The sequence below is a fragment of the Rhinoderma darwinii genome, assembly GCF_050947455.1.
Source record: "Rhinoderma darwinii isolate aRhiDar2 chromosome 4 unlocalized genomic scaffold, aRhiDar2.hap1 SUPER_4_unloc_10, whole genome shotgun sequence".
In the NCBI taxonomy this organism is placed as follows: Eukaryota; Metazoa; Chordata; class Amphibia; order Anura; family Rhinodermatidae; genus Rhinoderma; species Rhinoderma darwinii.
In genome coordinates, this window is record NW_027461754.1 from 24455 (window position 1) to 42081 (window position 17627).

Sequence of the window (17627 nt, forward strand, 5' to 3'; positions counted from 1 at the left end):
TTTAAGAGCGGGCACGAGCGTGCGCGCACACCCTACAAGACACAGCAGACAGGAGCGGAAGTGAGCGCTGGCGTCTCCTGGGGAGGAGATGGGGACCAGCGCTCACAGATCCATGGCTGCGGGCGTCTGATTTTGTTTGCTTGTAAAGACTGCTGCACTGTCAAACAGTTTTAGTAATGTAGTGATATATATCGTGGCACCTGTGATTCGCGCCAAATTTTTTCGGACCAAAGCGAGTTTTCGGGAATTTCGATCATCTTTACTCCTAAGCCCTCTAAGAAAAAACAGATATATGAAAAGTCCTCTGACTGAAGATTCTTCTGAAAATGCCATTTATAGAGAGGAAGGTGAACAAGATGAAAGTTCCTCTGATAACGAGGGGAAAAAAGACAATATAGACCAGCTATTAAAAGCCATACATACTACCGTGAAAATAGAGGAGGTGAAAAAAATCTAAATCCAGTCATGATGCCATGTTCGGTGGTTTTGGAGAAAGACAGAGAACCTTTTTTTTACAATACATGACACTCTACATAAAGAAAAGGTACTCCTTTGTTGAGCAAGTGCTGGAAAATAGGGATTCTGTCTCTATGATTAATATATCTGTTGCAAAATTTGCCAAGTGTAACGCCAGAAGTGGGTGCCGCTACTGCCGGTGATCCTCGCCGCCGGGTCTCATACTTACTCAGCCGGCATCTGCTGTCTTTGCCTGCTCAGCCACATGTCTCCTAGTGCACAATGTCTCTATCAATCCCTGTTTGTTACTGGACAATTTAAGGCACCTCCACAATCCACCTGGCATCTGAGCAACATTGGAGCAACGCAGTTGTGTCATGCAAAGGTTCCTGTTAGCATCTGATTCCAGTCCGCTGTTGCTATCTTTTATCAGCCTGTATCCAGCTATCCGCTACCAGCCTTTATCCAGCTATCCACTACCAGCCTTGATGTAGCTATCCGCTACCGGCCTATTTCCAACTATCCGCTGCCAGCCTGTGTCCAGCTATCCACTATCAGCCTGTGTCCAGCTATGCGCTATCAGCCTGTGTCCAGCTATGCGCTATCAGCCTGTGTCCAGCTATCTACTATCATCCTGTGTCCAGCTATCCGCTGCCAGCCTGTGTCCAGCTATCCACTATCAGCCTATTTCCAACTATCCGCTGCCAGCCTGTGTCCAGCTATCCACTATCAGCCTGTGTCCAGCTATGCGCTATCAGCCTGTGTCCAGCTATCCGCTGCCAGCCTGTGTCCAGCTATCCACTATCAGCCTGTGTCCAGCTATCTACTATCAGTCTATTTCCAACTATCCGCTGCCAGCCTGTGTCCAGCTATCCACTATCAGCCTGTGTCCAGCTATGCGCTATCAGCCTGTGTCCAGCTATCCGCTATCAGCCTGTGACCAGCTATCCGCTGCCAGCCTGTGTCCAGCTATCTACTATCAGCCTGTGTCCAGCTATCCGCTATCAGCCTGTGTCCAGCTATCCGCTATCAGCCTGTGTCCAGCTATCCGCTATCAGCCTGTTTCCAGCTATCCGCTATCAGCCTGTGTCCAGCTATCCGCTATCAGCCTGTGTCCAGCTATCCGCTATCAGCCTGTGTCCAGCTATCCACTATCAGCCTGTGTCCAGCTATCAGCCTGTGTCCAGCTATGCGCTATCAGCCTGTGTCCAGCTATGCGCTGTCAGCCTGTGTCCAGCTATGCTGTTAGGGATCTGCCAGGTACTACGTCTAGGTATACTCCTGGGATTAATCAATCCACACCTGAGGCCAGACCTGTTCGACTGACACCATCTCCCACCAACCAGGGTGGCAGGCTCAGGAGTGGGAGAGCCTATCGCGGCCTGGTCAGTCGGAGTTAGCTCCGCCCCCTGTCCTTTATTACCTGCCGTGTTCTCTTCCTCAGTGCTTGTAATTCTGGATTCCTGGCCTCACTGCTGCTTGCTCCAGCCTGCTTCTGCCGTGCTTCTGCCTTGCTGCAGTTCCGCTTAACCTGCTTTGCTTTGCCCCTGGCTTGCTTCCTTCTCCGTGCTCACTTTGGTATACTCCACTTCATCCTGGTCCTGACTACTCATTCACCGCTCCGTTTCCTCGCGGCGTTCCGTGGCTACTGCCCCTTCCCTTGCGTGTTCCCTGTTTGTTCTCCCGTGCACTAAGACAGCGTAGGGACCGCCGCCCAGTTGTACCCCGTCGCCTAGGGCGGGTCGTTGCAAGTAGGCAGGGACAGGGCGGTGGGTAGATTAGGGCTCACTTTCCCTTCACCTTCTTCCTGCCATTACATAATTACAAGCCCCTACCTAGTCTACCATTTCTACGCTGACGCTATCATGGACCCCCTTGAGACCCTGACCCAGCAGATGCAGGGCCTCTCCCTACAGGTCCAGGCCCTGGCCCAGAGGGTCAACCAGGGTGACGCTGCCTTAGTAGTACCCCTCACCTCACCTCTAGAACCCGACCTCAAGTTACCTGACCGGTTCTCAGGGGACCGTAAGACGTTTCTCTCCTTCCGGGAGAGTTGCAGACTGTATTTCCGCCTAAAACCCCACTCCTCAGGTTCCGAGAACCAGCGGGTGGGTATCATCATATCCCGACTCCAGGTAGGGCCCCAAGAGTGGGCCTTCTCCTTGGCTCCTGACGCCCCTGAACTTTCCTCTGTTGATCGTTTTTTCTCTGCCCTCTGACTCATTTACGACGAGACTGACAGGACTGCTTTAGCCGAGAGTCAGCTGGTGACCTTACGTCAGGGTAGGAGACCGGTTGAGGAATACTGTTCTGATTTTAGAAAGTGGTGCGTAGCTTCTCGGTGGAACTATCCGGCCCTAAGGTGCCAGTTTAGGTTAGGATTATCTGACGCCCTGAAGGATCTGCTGGTTAGCTACCCCTCTTCTGACTCCCTTGACCAGGTTATGGCCCTAGCAGTACGACTTGACCGACGTCTCAGGGAATGTCAGCTTGAATGCTTCAATGTGCTCCCCTCTGACTTTTCTGCGATCCCCCCCGAGGTCCCGTCTCCTCGCCCCTCCACGGAGGACTCGGAGGTACCTATGCAACTCGGGGCCTCCATGTCCCCTCGACAACGTAGGGAGTTTCGCAGAATGAATGGTCTCTGCTTCTACTGTGGGGACGACAAGCATCTACTGAACACCTGTCCCAGGCGCAAGAATAAGAAGCCGGAAAACTTCCGCGCCTAAGTGATCATCGGGGAGGTCACTTGGGCGCACAGGTATTTCCCGTTAATGTGAAACGCAATAAAATTTTGCTTCCCTTTCAGGTCTCGTTTGCTGGCCGGTCTGCCACGGGCAGCGCTTTCGTGGATTCTGGCTCATCTGCTAATATCATGTCTGTGGAATTTGCTATGTCTCTAAACATGCCTTTTATTGATTTACCTTATCCTATCCCTGTAGTAGGTATCGACTCAACTCCCCTTACTAATGGTTATTTTACTCAGCATACTCCTGTTTTTGAACTCCTGGTTGGCTCCATGCATTTGGAGCAGTGCTCTGTACTGGTGATGCAGGGATTATCGTCTGATCTGGTATTAGGTCTTCCCTGGTTGCAGTTGCATAATCCCACGTTTGATTGGAATACTGGGGATCTCACCAAATGGGGTAGTGAATGCCTTATGTCATGTCTTTCTGTTAACTCTATTTCTCCCCGGGAGGAGGTAAACACGCTTCCTGAGTTTGTTCAGGACTTCGCCGATGTGTTTTCTAAGGAGGCCTCCGAAGTGTTGCCCCCCCATAGAGATTACGATTGCGCCATCGATTTGGTGCCTGGTGCCAAGCTTCCTAAGGGTAGGATATTTAAGCTTTCATATCCTGAACGTGAAGCTATGAGGGTGTATATCCAAGAATGCCTGGCCAAGGGTTTCATTCGCCCCTCGACTTCTCCTGTAGGTGCTGGCTTCTTCTTCGTGGGGAAGAAGGATGGTGGTCTTAGGCCGTGCATTGATTATCGTAACCTGAATAAGGTCACCGTAAGGAACCAGTACCCACTTCCTTTGATTCCGGATCTTTTTAATCAGGTTCAGGGAGCCCAATGGTTTTCTAAGTTCGATCTACGGGGGGCATATAACCTTATCCGCATCAAAGAGGGGGATGAGTGGAAAACTGCGTTCAACACACCCGAGGGTCATTTCGAATACCTGGTCATGCCCTTTGGGTTGTGTAATGCCCCTGCTGTCTTCCAGAATTTTATTAATGAAATCCTGAGAGATTACCTGGGTAATTTTCTTGTTGTGTACCTTGATGACATACTGGTGTTTTCCAAGGATTGGTCCTCCCACGTGGAGCATGTCAGGAAGGTGCTCCAGGTCCTTCGGGAGAATAATCTGTTTGCTAAGACTGAAAAATGTGTCTTTGGGGTACAGGAGATACAATTTTTAGGGCAAATCCTCACTCCTCATGAATTCCACATGGACCCTGCCAAGGTTCAGGCTGTGGCGGAATGGGTCCAACCTGCCTCCCTTAAGGCGTTACAGTGTTTTTTAGGGTTCGCCAACTATTACAGGAGATTTATTGCCAACTTCTCGGTCGTCGCTAAGCCTCTTACGGACCTTACTCGCAAGGGTGCTGATGTCCTCCATTGGCCCCTTGAGGCCGTCCAGGCCTTTGAGACCCTCAAGAAGTGCTTTATCTCGGCTCCAGTGCTGATTCAGCCCAACCAAGAGGAGCCATTTATTGTGGAGGTTGACGCATCCGAGGTTGGAGTGGGGGCCGTCTTGTCCCAGGGTACCAGCTCCCTCACCCATCTCAGCCCCTGTGCTTACTTCTCTAGGAAGTTTTCGCCCACGGAGAGTAACTATGATATTGGCAACCGCGAACTTCTAGCCATTAAATGGGCTTTTGAAGAGTGGCGGCACTTCCTGGAGGGGGCCAGACACCAGGTAACGGTCCTTACGGATCACAAGAATCTGGTTTTCCTAGAATCGGCCCGGAGGCTTAATCCTAGACAAGCTCGGTGGGCACTATTCTTTACCAGATTTAATTTCTTGGTTACCTATAGGGCTGGGTCCAAGAATATTAAGGCTGATGCTCTGTCACGTAGTTTCATGGCCAATCCTCCTTCCGAGAAGGATCCTGCTTGTATTTTACCCCCTGGTATAATCGTTTCTGCCACGAATTCTGATTTAGCTCCTGATATCGCGGCTGATCAGGGTGCAGCTCCCGGGAACGTCCCTGGGGACAAACTGTTTGTTCCCCTGCAATACCGGCTAAGGGTACTCAGGGAAAACCATGACTCCGCTCTATCTGGTCATCCTGGCATCTTGGGCACCAAACACCTCATTACCAGAAACTATTGGTGGCCTGGGTTGCCTAAAGACGTTAGGGCTTACGTCGCCGCTTGTGAGGTTTGCGCTAGGTCCAAAACCCCTAGGTCCCGACCTGCGGGCCTACTACGTTCCTTGCCCATTCCCCAGAGACCTTGGACCCATATCTCCATGGATTTTATCACCGATTTGCCTCCATCTCAGGGCAAGTCGGTGGTGTGGGTGGTAGTAGACCGCTTCAGCAAGATGTGCCACTTTGTGCCCCTTAAGAAGCTACCTAACGCCAAGACGTTAGCTTCTTTGTTTGTGAAACACATCCTGCGTCTCCATGGGGCCCCAGTCAATATCGTTTCTGACAGAGGGGTACAATTTGTTTCCTTATTTTGGAGAGCTTTTTGTAAAAAGTTGGAGATTGATCTGTCCTTCTCCTCCGCCTTCCATCCCGAAACTAATGGCCAAACGGAAAGGACTAACCAATCCCTGGAACAATATTTAAGGTGTTTCATCTCTGACTGTCAATTCGATTGGGTCTCATTCCTTCCCCTTGCTGAATTTTCCCTGAATAACCGGGTCAGTAACTCGTCAGGGGTCTCCCCGTTTTTCTGTAATTTCGGGTTTAACCCAAGGTTCTTCTCCGTTTCCCCTGGTTGTTCCAATAATCCTGAGGTAGAGGATGTTCATCGGGAACTGTGCACTGTCTGGGCCCAGGTTCAGAAGAACCTAGAGGCGTTCCAGAGCGCACAAAAGATTCAGGCGGATAGTAGACGTTCTGCTAACCCCCGGTTTGTCGTCGGGGATTTGGTCTGGTTGTCGTCCAGGAACTTGCGCCTTAAGGTCCCGTCCAGGAAGTTTGCTCCCCGATTTATTGGACCTTATAAGATCATTGAAGTCCTCAACCCTGTATCCTTCCGTCTGGAGCTGCCCCCATCCTTTCGCATACATGACGTCTTCCATGCCTCCCTCCTTAAACGCTGCTCCCCGTCCTGGTCCCCCTCGAGGAAACCTCCTGTTCCCGTTCTCACCCCTGAGGGGGTGGAATTCGAGGTGGCCAAGATTATGGACAGTAGGATGGTCCAGGGCTCCCTCCAGTACCTGGTCCATTGGAGAGGATACGGGCCGGAGGAGAGGACTTGGGTACCTGCCCGTGATGTTCATGCTGGGGTATTGATCAGGAGGTTCCACCTTCTCTTCCCTACTAAACCGGGTCCTCTTAGTAAGGGTCCGGTGGCACCTCATAAAAGGGGGAGTACTGTTAGGGATCTGCCAGGTACTACGTCTAGGTATACTCCTGGGATTAATCAATCCACACCTGAGGCCAGACCTGTTCGACTGACACCATCTCCCACCAACCAGGGTGGCAGGCTCAGGAGTGGGAGAGCCTATCGCGGCCTGGTCAGTCGGAGTTAGCTCCGCCCCCTGTCCTTTATTACCTGCCGTGTTCTCTTCCTCAGTGCTTGTAATTCTTCTGGATTCCTGGCCTCACTGCTGCTTGCTCCAGCCTGCTTCTGCCGTGCTTCTGCCTTGCTGCAGTTCCGCTTAACCTGCTTTGCTTTGCCCCTGGCTTGCTTCCTTCTCCGTGCTCACTTTGGTATACTCCACTTCATCCTGGTCCTGACTACTCATTCACCGCTCCGTTTCCTCGCGGCGTTCCGTGGCTACTGCCCCTTCCCTTGCGTGTTCCCTGTTTGTTCTCCCGTGCACTTAGACAGCGTAGGGACCGCCGCCCAGTTGTACCCCGTCGCCTAGGGCGGGTCGTTGCAAGTAGGCAGGGACAGGGCGGTGGGTAGATTAGGGCTCACTTTCCCTTCACCTTCTTCCTGCCATTACATATGCGCTATCAGCCTGTGTCCAGCTATCCGCTATCAGCCTGTGTCCAGCTATCCCCTATCAGCCTGTGTCCAGCTATCTACTATCAGCATGTGTCCAGCTATCCGCTATCAGCCTGTGTCCAGCTATCCACTATCAGCCTATGTCCAGCTTTCCGCTACCAGCCTGCATGTAGCTGTTTGCTGCTTGTCTGCCTCCTGCTGTCTACTGCCAGTTTGTATCCTGTTGTCCGCCTTCAGTCTGCATCCCCCTGTCTTCTGCCAGTCTGCACCCAAATGTCTGAGACAAGCCTGAAGCTTCCTGTCTATTATGAACTGTCATCATAGCATCCTGGTCTGCTGGGCCAGCCACTACTCTCACCGGGACCACCTCAAGAGGTAGCAACCTGGTGGTCTCCCCGCAGTGAAGTCTTGATCACCATAGGGTGGTTAAAGGGTGAAGACCAGATAACGCCCTCAGAGGTGGCCCCAAGTCAAACCCGTGGAGTAACCCAGTAGGTCCACAACCTTCCGGTTGTAACAGTTTGTTCAGGCCATGGACCTCGCCGGCTATACGAAACCAACGGTACAGGCACTGTGTGACGCCATCATTGACCTCATCGATCCTCAAGATCAAATGCTTCAGTTTATGAATTCTCTGGCTGTACAACAAACGATTAATCAACCTTCAGCATCTCCAGTTCCGAAAGCTGCAGCTTCCATAACTCCTTTGCCTGCTCCTACAGGGATTAGCCTGCCGCTGCCACCTCGTTATGATGGGGACCCCAATGCTTGCCATGGATTTATCAATTAGTGGATTAAATTCCGGCTGCATGCCCACCACTTCCCCACCGACCAGACCATAATTGCATTTTTGGTCTCTCTCCTGTCAGTCCAAGCATTGGCATGGGCCAATCCCATATAGGAACGTGAGGCACCAGAGACCTTGAGTTTGCACGTTTTTCTAGCGACATTTAGGACTGGAGCCTGGTTGAACCCCGTCGGCATCAACTACCATTCTGAATATCCGCCAGGGCAGTTCTACGCCAGAGTTTGCCTGGAACAACGAGTCTCTGGTCACAACCTTAAGCCAGGTGCTGGCTTGCTGTATAAAGAATGAGCTGGCAGGCCATGAATTACCTTCCTCTATGGATGCACTCATCTTTGGCCATGAGAATTAACATCCGATTCAGAGAACGTACCCAGGAAGGCGTACGTATGAGAAGGTTCCCAGACTCGCCCCCCATCCTTTTAGAGAACCCTTCTCACAGAGGTTTCCAAAGAACCTATGCAGGTCGAGCGTCTCAAGCTCACAGATCAAGAATGTAAATGAAGGAGTAAGGACAATCTCTGTATGTATTGTGGTGAAAGGGGCCACTTTGTTCACAACTGCCCAGTGAAGTCAGGAAACTCTAGCACCTAGGGTTGGTAGGAGGAACGAACGTAGGTGGAGAGAACCTCTCTCCAAAGTTGATTAGGCCTGTGAAATTGTCCTGTGGTAACACTTATGTCATCATCCAAGCCTATATCGACCTGGTGCCGCAGGAAAATTTATTCATTAGAACCTGGTGACTTGCCAGCGCCTGCCTGATCCCATTCTGTTTGCCACTCAGCCTCTGATTCTGCAGGTGGGGGTACTTGAGCACTAATGCATCATGACCACATTACTGTAGTGTAATGGTTATTATTCTTCCCTTACGTGTGAAAGATCCCCGGATTGAAACTGGGCGGAAACGTGAAACTATTTCTTATTTTTAGACACAGAGGGTCCGATCTACTGCTTTGGCTGGATCATTTTATCAATTTTGTTTCTGCACTGGTTGCTGGTGCAATCCTGCCAGGTCTCTGTAGTGTGCTGGTTAACACATTTGCCTTACACGCGAAAGACTCCTTGTTTGAAACCTGGCAAAAACTAGGAGCTATGTCTTGATTTTTAGACACAGAGTGCCTTAACGGTTGTCTGCTTTTGAATACAGAAATCTTGAACTGTGTTGTCTTTGACTTTTCCTAACTGGTGGCTGACTGCATCGCTGCTAGGTTTCTGTAGTGTAGTGTTAATCACATTGGCCTTGCATACAAAAAGTTCCCTCTTCGAAACCAGGCAGAAACATTGAACTATCTCTTGATTTTAGACAGAGGTCCTTAACGGAACTACAGATGTCCCCTGTTTGAAACATGGTTTTATTTATTTTCAGACATACAGGGTCTGATCTGGATTTGGCTGGATAACTTTTCTGAATTTGTTTCTGCACTGGTGGCTCGCTGTTTCCATTCTTGTTTCTATAGTGTGGTGGTTATCACATTTGCCTTACACATGAAAGGTACCTATTTTAAAGCCAGACAAAAAAATGTGGAGCTACTGTTTATTTTTTGATACAGTAGCTCCACGGTTTTGTCAATTCTGTTTCTGTACTGGAACAATATTCAGCAAAAATTTGAACCATACATGGCACTGCTAAACATAACACCAAAGGACAGTAGGTAAAGTAAGGAATATTTAATGATAATAGGGCTACACTTTTCAACGCTGGACTAGCGTCTTCCTCAGGCCTGCATAAAACAAACAATGATGTTCCTTAAATACAGTGAGAATATTTGAAACCTTATAATTATGATTTGCATGTCGAATATATTTTTAAAGAGTATCTCTTACCCTCGTTTTTATGCCAACAACGCATTCTATTGTGATAATTCTTGTGTTACTTACCGGTCCTGCAGCCTTTTTGTCTCCTCTCGACTTCCGTAGCCGCTTTGGTTGCCTTGACTCCAGGGACGCTACTTAGCCGTCGCCTGTGTATTTGTGCAGCCAGCGGAGGTTTTCCGCTTTTCCTTCTTCGGTCCCCTTTATCCTGGGTGGTGAGTAATGTGTCTTTTAGCACAACAAACATAACTGCTTTTGGAGATTGTATAACTACTCATGTTGCGCTCTAGTAGCGCTTTGTAGTCTGTAATGTATCATTACCCCTTCTAGCGCTTGTCATTTATTCCTCTGATGTTTTATCCATTTATATTATATTCATTTGTTGCAACTTATTTACATGTATTTACTATGTTCATGTTATTTCCTACTAACGTGATAGATGAGAAGCTAGTTTTAGTGTTTTTATTTTGTAATGACGTCATGGCTTCTGCTTGACCTCTGTGCTTTGGCGGTTCTTTTTCAAATATTCTCACTGTATTTAAGGAGCATCATTGTTTGTTTTATGCAGGATTGAGGAAGATGCTAGTCCAGCATTGAAACACGTAGCCCTATTATCATTAAATATTCCTTACTTTACCTACTGTCGGGTGCTTCCTAAGCTTGCAAATGAGTTACATGAGTAGGGAAACAGAGGAGAATTGTCCCGCTCTTTGAAAAACTCGGCAAACCAAAACTTTGGAGAATACGGGCGTCGATCCCGTTACCTCTCGCATGCTAAGCGAGCGCTCTACCATTTGAGCTAATCCCCCTTCTGGCAGTCCATGTTGGGGTCCATGCTGGTTTCCATGTTGGGGTGCCTGATTCACCACAATTGTGATCATCACATACTTTTCAACCTGTAGCTTTAAGCTTTTTTTTTTTTTTTTTTTTTTTTTTTAAGTGTGGATGTCTTTCTCCCGTAAAAGCAGAAGGAGCGTGGAGCTTACAGGGTGCCGGGTGGTGTAAAAGTATAGGTGAGTCGTTAGTGTACAGAGTGAAGAATTGTGGGAAGAGAAAAGAAATCAGAATGATTTAAATAAGAAAGTCGCAACGTAGAAAAGATGGTCTAGATCCAATGGCCCATTTGGTTGTGGGCCCAAAAGCCTTTGCCTGTGCCACTTTGTTGCAAAGGCGAAAACATGTGGCATGAGAAACTGGGAGGTTGCGTGTATAAAAAGCATAGTCTGAAGGTCGTGAAAATGAGATGGTCAGGGATCGGGGGTCTCTATTCTATTTTTACGAGAAAAACATGTGATTCCGACCGGGGATAATGGCCAAATTGTAACAGGGGGCGTGAGTAAAATAGAGCACTTAGCAGAGGATGGTTTCGATCCATTGACCTCTGGGTTATGGGCCCAGCACGCTCCCGCTGCGCCACTCTGCTGCCAAACCTCCAGAAGAGAGGGGTAGCCTATTACCCGCTGACTGTTGTTAGGACGCTAATGTGGAGGCCATCTCTGTGTTGCAATTGTCCATTTGTTGGCGGCTGTAGTTCCACGCAGTTGTTATGTTTTATCATTCTCTTCTTTTTATTGTGTTGATCAGAAGGTCCTCTAAGAAACATACTCCATTTACCATGTTGTGGCTTTTTTACGACTTTAATCAAAGTGGGTGAGCGTGGTTGTCTCTGTGGCACAATTGGTTAGCGCGTTCGGCTGTTAACCGGAAGGTTGGTGGTTCAAGCCCACCCAGGGACGGCAGTGTCCTCTTTTTGTTTCAGTTGCATGTTACAGAAAATCCTATGGTACCTCTCAACTTAAAGTTTCGGCCAGAAGAGGAGGGCACCGGTTGTAAGACCATTTCAACATGTACAGTGTGAAAAATTTTGAGAAGAGAAAAAAATCCCAGTGATTTGGATGACATAGTTGCAATGAAGAAAGAATGGTCCAGAGCCTTTGGCCCCCTATGGTTGTGGGCCTAAATGTCTTTCCATGCGCCACTCTGTTGCAAAGAAGATGACACATGACATGAGAAACTGGGAGGTTCAAGCAAAGCTTGAAGGTTGTGAAAACTTTTCTTTGTCTGATAACCAAAAGGTTGGTGGTTCAAGCCCACCCAGGGATGATTGTACCCTCTTTTTGTTTCAGTTGCATGTCAGAGTTGCAGAAAGTCCTACTGTGGTTCTCAACTGAGAGTTTCAGTCGGATGCCCATTTCAAATACACAACACAAACAAGAGACCCCTCTGAAAATAGATAGAAGACGAGGGCACCGGGAGAGCATTTGTCGACAGGTTGAAACATCATCTATGAGACTAACAAAAGTTCCTTCGAGCCGGAATTGAACCAGCGACCTAAGGATTGCTGATTTTCTACTACAGTCCTCCGCTCTACCAGCTGAGCTATCGAAGGCTTGCCGAGCTGGTTGTCGGGTGCTTCCTAAGCTTGCAAATGAGTTACATGAGTAGGGAAACAAAGGAGAATTGTCCCGCTCTTTGAAAAACTCGGCAAACCAAAACTTTGGAGAATACGGGCGTCGATCCCGTTACCTCTCGCATGCTAAGCGAGCGCTCTACCATTTGAGCTAATCCCCCTTCTGGCAGTCCATGTTGGGGTCCATGCTGGTTTCCATGTTGGGGTGCCTGATTCACCACAATTGTGATCATCACATACTTTTCAACCTGTAGCTTTAAGCTTTTTTTTTTTTTTTTTTTTAAGTGTGGATGTCTTTCTCCCGTAAAAGAAGAAGGAGCGTGGAGCTTACAGGGTGCCGGGTGGTGTAAAAGTATAGGTGAGTCGTTAGTGTACAGAGTGAAGAATTGTGGGAAGAGAAAAGAAATCAGAATGATTTAAATAAGAAAGTCGCAACGTAGAAAAGATGGTCTAGATCCAATGGCCCATTTGGTTGTGGGCCCAAAAGCCTTTGCCTGTGCCACTTTGTTGCAAAGGCGAAAACATGTGGCATGAGAAACTGGGAGGTTGCGTGTATAAAAAGCATAGTCTGAAGGTCGTGAAAATGAGATGGTCAGGGATCGGGGGTCTCTATTCTATTTTTACGAGAAAAACATGTGATTCCGAACGGGGATAATGGCCAAATTGTAACAGGGGGCGTGAGTAAAATAGAGCACTTAGCAGAGGATGGTTTCGATCCATTGACCTCTGGGTTATGGGCCCAGCACGCTTCCGCTGCGCCACTCTGCTGCCAAACCTCCAGAAGAGAGGGGTAGCCTATTATCCGCTGACTGTTGTTAAGACGCTAATGTGGAGGCCATCTCTGTGTTGCAATTGTCCATTTGTTGGCGGCTGTAGTTCCACGCAGTTGTTATGTTTTATCATTCTCTTCTTTTTATTGTGTTGATCAGAAGGTCCTCTAAGAAACATACTCCATTTACCATGTTGTGGCTTTTTTACGACTTTAATCAAGGTGGGGGAGCGTGGTTGTCTCTGTGGCGCAATTGGTTAGCACGTTCGGCTGTTAACCGGAAGGTTGGTGGTTCAAGCCCACCCATGGACGGCAGTGTCCTCTTTTTGTTTCAGTTGCATGTTACAGAAAATCCTATGGTGCCTCTCAACTTAAAGTTTCGGCCAGAAGAGGAGGGCACCGGTTGTAAGACCATTTCAACATGTACAGTGTGAAAAATTTTGAGAAGAGAAAAAAATCCCAGTGATTTGGATGACATAGTTGCAATGTAGAAAGAATGGTCCAGAGCCTTTGGCCCCCTTTGGTTGTGGGCCTAAATGTCTTTCCATGCGCCACTCTGTTTCAAAGAAGATGACACATGACATGAGAAACTGGGAGGTTCAAGCAAAGCTTGAAGGTTGTGAAAACTTTTTTTTGTCTGATAACCAAAAGGTTGGTGGTTCAAGCCCACCCAGGGATGATTGTACCCTCTTTTTGTTTCAGTTGCATGTCAGAGTTACAGAAAGTCCTACTGTGGCTCTCAACTGAGAGTTTCGGTCGGATGCCCATTTCAAATACCCAACACAAACAAGAGACCCCTCTGAAAATAGATAGAAGACGAGGGCACCGGGAGAGCATTTGTCGACAGGTTGAAACATCATCTATGAGACTAACAAAAGTTCCTTCGAGCCGGAATTGAACCAGCGACCTAAGGATTGCTGATTTTCTACTACAGTCCTCCGCTCTACCAGCTGAGCTATCGAAGGCTTGCCGAGCTGGTTGTCGGGTGCTTCCTAAGCTTGCAAATGAGTTACATGAGTAGGGAAACAGAGGAGAATTGTCCCGCTCTTTGAAAAACTCGGCAAACCAAAACTTTGGAGAATACGGGCGTCGATCCCGTTACCTCTCGCATGCTAAGCGAGCGCTCTACCATTTGAGCTAATCCCCCTTCTGGCAGTCCATGTTGGGGTCCATGCTGGTCTCCATGTTGGGGTGCCTGATTCACCACAATTGTGATCATCACATACTTTTCAACCTGTAGCTTTAAGGTTTTTTTTTTTGTTTTTTTTTTAAGTGTGGATGTCTTTCTCCCGTAAAAGCAGAAGGAGCGTGGAGCTTACAGGGTGCCGGGTAGTGTAAAAGTATAGGTGAGTCGTTAGTGTACAGAGTGAAGAATTGTGGGAAGAGAAAAGAAATCAGAATGATTTAAATAAGAAAGTCGCAACGTAGAAAAGATGGTCTAGATCCAATGGCCCATTTGGTTGTGGGCCCAAAAGCGTTTGCCTGTGCCACTTTGTTGCAAAGGCGAAAACATGTGGCATGAGAAACTGGGAGGTTGCGTGTATAAAAAGCATAGTCTGAAGGTCGTGAAAATGAGATGGTCAGGGATCGGGGGTCTCTATTCTATTTTTACGAGAAAAACATGTGATTCCGACCGGGGATAATGGCCAAATTGTAACAGGGGGCTTGAGTAAAAGAGAGCACTTAGCAGAGGATGGTTTCGATCCATCGACCTCTGGGTTATGGGCCCAGCACGCTTCCGCTGCGCCACTCTGCTGCCATACCTCCAAAAGAGAGGGGTAGCCTATTACCCGCTGACTGTTGTTAAGACGCTAATGTGGAGGCCATCTCTGTGTTGCAATTGTCCATTTGTTGGCGGCTGTAGTTCCACGCAGTTGTTATGTTTTATCATTCTCTTCTTTTTATTGTGTTGATCAGAAGGTCCTCTAAGAAACATACTCCATTTACCATGTTGTGGCTTTTTTACGACTTTAATCAAAGTGGGGGAGCGTGGTTCTCTCTGTGGCGCAATTGGTTAGCGCGTTCGGCTGTTAACCGGAAGGTTGGTGGTTCAAGCCCACCCAGGGACGGCAGTGTCCTCTTTTTGTTTCAGTTGCATGTTACAGAAAATCCTATGGTGCCTCTCAACTTAAAGTTTCGGCCAGAAGAGGAGGGCACCGGTTGTAAGACCATTTCAACATGTACAGTGTGAAAAATTTTGAGAAGAGAAAAAAATCCCAGTGATTTGGATGACATAGTTGCAATGTAGAAAGAATGGTCCAGAGCCTTTGGCCCTCTTTGGTTGTGGGCCTAAATGTCTTTCCATGCGCCACTCTGTTTCAAAGAAGATGACACATGACATGAGAAACTGGGAGGTTCAAGCAAAGCTTGAAGGTTGTGAAAACTTTTTTTTGTCTGATAACCAAAAGGTTGGTGGTTCAAGCCCACCCAGGGATGATTGTACCCTCTTTTTGTTTCAGTTGCATGTCAGAGTTACAGAAAGTCCTACTGTGGCTCTCAACTGAGAGTTTCGGTCGGATGCCCATTTCAAATACCCAACACAAACAAGAGACCCCTCTGAAAATAGATAGAAGACGAGGGCACCAGGAGAGCATTTGTCGACAGGTTGAAACATCATCTATGAGACTAACAAAAGTTCCTTCGAGCTGGAATTGAACCAGCGACCTAAGGATTGCTGATTTTCTACTACAGTCCTCCGCTCTACCAGCTGAGCTATCGAAGGCTTGCCGAGCTGGTTGTCGGGTGCTTCCTAAGCTTGCAAATGAGTTACATGAGTAGGGAAACAGAGTAGAATTGTCCCGCTCTTTGAAAAACTCGGCAAACCAAAACTTTGGAGAATACGGGCGTCGATCCCGTTACCTCTCGCATGCTAAGCGAGCGCTCTACCATTTGAGCTAATCCCCCTTCTGGCAGTCCATGTTGGGGTCCATGCTGGTTTCCATGTTGGGGTGCCTGATTCACCACAATTGTGATCATCACATACTTTTCAACCTGTAGCTTTAAGCTTTTTTTTGTTTTTTTTAAGTGTGGATGTCTTTCTCCCGTAAAAGCAGAAGGAGCGTGGAGCTTACAGGGTGCCGGGTGGTGTAAAAGTATAGGTGAGTCGTTAGTGTACAGAGTGAAGAATTGTGGGAAGAGAAAATAAATCAGAATGATTTAAATAAGAAAGTCGCAACGTAGAAAAGATGGTCTAGATCCAATGGCCCATTTGGTTGTGGGCCCAAAAGCCTTTGCCTGTGCCACTTTGTTGCAAAGGCGAAAACATGTGGCATGAGAAACTGGGAGGTTGCGTGTATAAAAAGCATAGTCTGAAGGTCGTGAAAATGAGATGGTCAGGGATCGGGGGTCTCTATTCTATTTTTACGAGAAAAACATGTGATTCCGACCGGGGATAATGGCCAAATTGTAACAGGGGGCGTGAGTAAAAGAGAGCACTTAGCAGAGGATGGTTTCGATCCATCGACCTCTGGGTTATGGGCCCAGCACGCTTCCGCTGCGCCACTCTGCTGCCATACCTCCAAAAGAGAGGGGTAGCCTATTACCCGCTGACTGTTGTTAAGACGCTAATGTGGAGGCCATCTCTGTGTTGCAATTGTCCATTTGTTGGCGGCTGTAGTTCCACGCAGTTGTTATGTTTTATCATTCTCTTCTTTTTATTGTGTTGATCAGAAGGTCCTCTAAGAAACATACTCCATTTACCATGTTGTGGCTTTTTTACGACTTTAATCAAAGTGGGGGAGCGTGGTTGTCTCTGTGGCGCAATTGGTTAGCGCGTTCGGCTGTTAACCGGAAGGTTGGTGGTTCAAGCCCACCCAGGGACGGCAGTGTCCTCTTTTTGTTTCAGTTGCATGTTACAGAAAATCCTATGGTGCCTCTCAACTTAAAGTTTCGGCCAGAAGAGGAGGGCACCGGTTGTAAGACCATTTCAACATGTACAGTGTGAAAAATTTTGAGAAGAGAAAAAAATCCCAGTGATTTGGATGACATAGTTGCAATGTAGAAAGAATGGTCCAGAGCCTTTGGCCCTCTTTGGTTGTGGGCCTAAATGTCTTTCCATGCGCCACTCTGTTTCAAAGAAGATGACACATGACATGAGAAACTGGGAGGTTCAAGCAAAGCTTGAAGGTTGTGAAAACTTTTTTTTGTCTGATAACCAAAAGGTTGGTGGTTCAAGCCCACCCAGGGATGATTGTACCCTCTTTTTGTTTCAGTTGCATGTCAGAGTTACAGAAAGTCCTACTGTGGCTCTCAACTGAGAGTTTCGGTCGGATGCCCATTTCAAATACCCAACACAAACAAGAGACCCCTCTGAAAATAGATAGAAGACGAGGGCACCGGGAGAGCATTTGTCGACAGGTTGAAACATCATCTATGAGACTAACAAAAGTTCCTTCGAGCCGGAATTGAACCAGCGACCTAAGGATTGCTGATTTTCTACTACAGTCCTCCGCTCTACCAGCTGAGCTATCGAAGGCTTGCCGAGCTGGTTGTCGGGTGCTTCCTAAGCTTGCAAATGAGTTACATGAGTAGGGAAACAGAGGAGAATTGTCCCGCTCTTTGAAAAACTCGGCAAACCAAAACTTTGGAGAATACGGGCGTCGATCCCGTTACCTCTCGCATGCTAAGCGAGCGCTCTACCATTTGAGCTAATCCCCCTTCTGGCAGTCCATGTTGGGGTCCATGCTGGTTTCCATGTTGGGGTGCCTGATTCACCACAATTGTGATCATCACATACTTTT

General features: G+C 47.9%; 5 non-coding genes across 5 annotated transcripts; 1 reads left to right on the forward strand and 4 right to left on the reverse strand.

Moving 5' to 3' along the window:
- Positions 1-12012: 12012 nt before the first annotated feature.
- On the reverse strand, positions 12013-12098 carry TRNAY-GUA (transfer RNA tyrosine (anticodon GUA)). The gene is given in 2 exon segments: positions 12013-12048; positions 12062-12098. It is a non-coding gene; the product is annotated as a tRNA-Tyr (tRNA).
- A 1669-nt stretch (positions 12099-13767) lies between these two features.
- On the reverse strand, positions 13768-13853 carry TRNAY-GUA (transfer RNA tyrosine (anticodon GUA)). Its single transcript is given in 2 exon segments — positions 13768-13803; positions 13817-13853. It is a non-coding gene; the product is annotated as a tRNA-Tyr (tRNA).
- Positions 13854-15524: 1671 nt separating this feature from the next.
- TRNAY-GUA (transfer RNA tyrosine (anticodon GUA)) lies at positions 15525-15610 on the reverse strand. The gene is given in 2 exon segments: positions 15525-15560; positions 15574-15610. It is a non-coding gene; the product is annotated as a tRNA-Tyr (tRNA).
- Positions 15611-16635: 1025 nt separating this feature from the next.
- TRNAN-GUU (transfer RNA asparagine (anticodon GUU)) lies at positions 16636-16709 on the forward strand. Its single transcript has one exon. It is a non-coding gene; the product is annotated as a tRNA-Asn (tRNA).
- A 567-nt stretch (positions 16710-17276) lies between these two features.
- TRNAY-GUA (transfer RNA tyrosine (anticodon GUA)) lies at positions 17277-17362 on the reverse strand. The gene is given in 2 exon segments: positions 17277-17312; positions 17326-17362. It is a non-coding gene; the product is annotated as a tRNA-Tyr (tRNA).
- Positions 17363-17627: the final 265 nt, after the last annotated feature.